This window comes from Cynocephalus volans, chromosome X (assembly GCF_027409185.1).
Source record: "Cynocephalus volans isolate mCynVol1 chromosome X, mCynVol1.pri, whole genome shotgun sequence".
NCBI classification, from domain to species: Eukaryota; Metazoa; Chordata; class Mammalia; order Dermoptera; family Cynocephalidae; genus Cynocephalus; species Cynocephalus volans.
The window spans coordinates 166,885,277-166,889,527 of record NC_084478.1 but is presented as its reverse complement, the minus strand read 5'-3'; positions in this window follow the sequence as shown (position 1 = coordinate 166,889,527).

Below are 4,251 nucleotides of genomic sequence, written 5' to 3'. Positions count from 1 at the left end.
CTTAACAGGTGTGCTTACGCTATGTGTAGGAGTTAGAACTAAGGGTGAACCCCATCGCTCAGGATTGCTTCTGAAGAAGCGGTCGGGGGTAAAAAAGAGTTTAAGTAATTAAATCAAATCCCATCCTTTTCATTGTAATTATAGATATCTGCTAATCTTTAAAAAGTATAACTCTTAAATACTTTGCCAAAAAAGTCAAATCTCTACTTTCTGTAGTTAGCCGTCCTAAAGAGAGGGCAACAGCACAATTTGAAATAAACTTAGGATGTGAGTACATAGATCCAAACAAAAGACAAAAGAGAAGATGGTTCACAATGTCCGACTATTATATTAATAGATGCAGAAATGTATTTGACAAAATTCAACATCCCTCCATGACAAATACTCTCAGCAAATTAGGGAAAGAAGGAAAATACCTCAAAGCAATAAAAGCCATATATTACAAACCTACCACGAAATCATCTTGAAGGGGAAAAGCTAAAAGCTTTTCCTTAAGAACAAGAACAAGGCAAGGATGCCCACTGCCACCACTGCTATTTAACGTAGTATTAGAAGTACTAGCCAGAGCAATTAGGCAAAAGAAAGAAATAAAGGGCATCCAGGCTGGAAAAGATGAAGTCAAACTTCCCGTTTGCAGATGACATGATCCTTTATACGAAAAAAACTAAAGACTCTACTATAAAACTCTTAGAGTTGATAAACAATTTTGGTAAAGTTGTAGGATACCACACACAAAAAAAGTTTAAAAAAAAAAATTCAAGTTATGTCATTCTTTAAAACTCTCCTGTTGCTTTTCTCTTTGGAGACAGAAAATCTTCCAAAAGCCTGCAGGACTTTACATAATCTGTCCCTCCCCTAGTCCCACCACATCCCCAATATCTTAGACTTCACCTCTTACCACTTTGCCCTTCTGTCTCTTCAGCCTCCACAGGTAGCCTGCTGCCTCCAGCATTTGTATTTGCTGTTCTCTGCGCCTAGAGCACTGCTCCTCCCTAGATTTCCACAGGGTAAGCTAATCATTTTCTTCAGGTTTCTTCACTGACAACCCATGTCTAAAATGGAACCTCCTTCCCCTGCCCTGTCACTCTGTCCCTCTTATTTTGCTTTATAATTCCATAGCTCTCCATGTCACTCATTGCTCTCTGTGCTATGTATTTATATACAAGGGCACATCAAAAACTTCATGGAAAGATAAGTATCATGTATCATCTTTTTTTGGTTGCTGGCTGTTACTGTATTAGCTTTCAACTCAGTGTTCCCATGAACTTTTTGAAGTACCCTTGTATTTGATGGATTTTTGTTTAATGTCTATCCCTTTATTAGAATATAAGTTCCCATTATATCTTTACCACTTAGTAAAACACTTGGCACGTAGAAGGTGCTTAATAAACTTTTGGCGAATAAATTAATAATGAATGGTGTCCCTAGACCCAGTAATACTGTTTTAAAAACACATAAGCAAAGAATAATTTATCATTTAGTAAATATATGTGCCAACAACTCTAAGCTTTCTGTAGTTATTCAATAATAAATGTTACTATAGTTTTTATTTTGACCAGACTTGTTTGCAATTCATTTTTTATTTGAAAAGTTCAGTCATTGATTTACTCATTATACTTATTTGGCATCTTTCGTGAAAATAGCCCTGAACTCTGCAATTGAATAAAGAATAAGGAAGAAACAAGGGACATGTTACTTGCATATTAGACCCTCTAAAATTAATATCCAGAGCTTTTCCTTTGAACATAAAAAAATAAAAACATTTTTGAAATAATATGAATTTTTATTACCAAAGCTGGACTAAAGATTTAAATTTATAAAATTTTGGCAGTAGAAATTCACATTATCTCAAATATGTTTTAATGTATTATGTTGTAATGGCATGTCTTGCACTTGGCAATCTTGATAATACAGGAATCTCTCTTTGACTATATTCATAATCACATACATTGCCAAAGAAAGATCACTGTATTATCAGTATTGCCAAGTGCAAGACATGCCATGATGTTTTTTATATACAGTCAAGTACTATGATAGATTGTATAACAGTAAACATACCCTTTGGGAAGCAGTAAAATGACAGTTAATAGGACTATTCTAACAAATGAAATACTTTAACTGGTTAATTGCTTTCCAAACGTGTGTCATTTCACCACAATAGGAAAAGAAAACCTGGGCCGGCCTATGGAGCCGTTTTTCTGTGTAACGTGATATTTAAATACTCTTTTAGTTTGCCTAAGTACCAGACTAAAATGTTCATTTTGTAGGGCCAGCCCGTGACTCACTAGGGAGAGTGTGGTGCTGACAACACCAAACCAAGGGTTGAGATCCCCTTTCTGGTCGTCTTTTTTTAAAAAAACAAAAATAAAATAAAATAAAATAAATAATATAAAATAAAGCAAAATAAAGTAAAATAAAATAATGAAATAAAAATAATATAAAGGATTTTTTTTAAAATTTCATTTTGTAACTGAATAAAGTCCATATGACATCTCATAAAACTGTTATAAAATCACACATGTCGCAAATTCAGTTATATATATTGCTATTTAAATCATCCTTTGCATAAATAGTAATATCAGATGCATATTTCATCTGACAATTTTGAAGAGAAGTTTTTAAAGTGTAAAGTTAAATTATGGTCTCTGTATTTTTTTTTTACTTAATATCCTGTGAAATTACTATTGTGTGCCCTAATTTGCATTTTACTCCCCCCAATTTAACTATAGCATTTAAATGTGGGTAAGAGGTATAGTGAAAATAAATATAAAGTTATTATTTTACTAGAAATGTAAAGTATATTTTTCCCTTTTCTGAAAGCATCACACAGGTTACTGAACTTTTAGATGGAATCCGCATCTGTGGAATAAGCATCTGTGAACTCTCATGTGAAAAGGTAAGTGAGGTCATTGTCAGACATTGGTTGGTTTGCCTTGCAAAACAAAATATGGAATTTTATCTCAAAAAGTAAAACCTAAAATCAACACAAATTCACAATTACATTCTCAAAAGAAAATTGGATTTGAAGGTGAGATGTTTCAAGAAGATGATCATGGTGAGCTTTGATTTTATTTTATTCATGTGTTTGCAGTAATAAATGGAGAATGTCTTCCTGAGTGTACGGACCAATAGATTATAAAAATATTCCTCAGCGATTTTTTCCCCAATAAAATTGAAATGTGGTGTTTATTCTGTTAAAGGAAAACGTCTAAGGGATAGAACAATGACTTTTCCTGCCGTTTTTGTAAAAATCTGGTACCTTTGAGGAATTGAGCTTTTTATTATATTCATATTTTGTCACAAGGATCTTGGCTTGTGAAATAATTTAAATACACTAAGGAATGTTTTTAATTTAAATCAGTGATCATTAGTGAAGAAAATGAATTTAATAGGATCTGCTATACCAATAGCTTGTATTCTAAAAAGCAACTTCTAAAATGCTGCTGGGATTCTTCAAAGGACTAAGAGTAGGTCCTTGTTGTGTGCACGCATTATTTAAACCATGAAAAAGTTTTCAGATATCCATTGATTTATGATATGGGCTTATCCATTTGGTTATAAAGCCATAGATAACTTTATCATGTAATCATTGACAAATTGTTTCTATACAATAAATGGCAGAGTGGCTCCAGAACAAACACTAGAAAAAATGTTTGAGAGAAAAAAACTTAGTGTAAAGGGACAGTAATTTTTATTTTAACAGTTTTTGTGAACGATATAAAATATTTTTTTCTCCAACAGAAGAATCCCATTCTGATTTTCCATATGGATCATTTCCCTATATTGCTAGACCTAAACACTGGCAAACTGGTCATACAGGTAAGTCATGTTTTCAGACTATTTATATTAAACGGTGTTTTTTCTTCTAATTCATGACTTACTTTTTTCCTCTCTTAAATCAGCTTTTCTTGTCAAGTTGAGGAAGTTCAAACCACAATTTAACTGAGTACCCCAGATGACAGCAACTGATTTGAAGACAGAAGAGGATCAGAATAGAACTTTGTGTTGCAAACCACTACTTTCATAGATTGGTATTTTTAACTATTACAATGATGTTTATAGCTTTTACATACAATTTTGAAAAAGTAACAAAAGCTAAAGAAAGATATGTAACATTTCAGAACTGCCTAAATGTCTCATTTGGACACTTGTCTTGCAGTTTGACATCTTGCAGTGAATGATTCCAAGTTGCTTTCCTTGAGCCATCTCTTTCTTCACTTCCAGTAAACCACTCCATAGACTTGTCTGTCT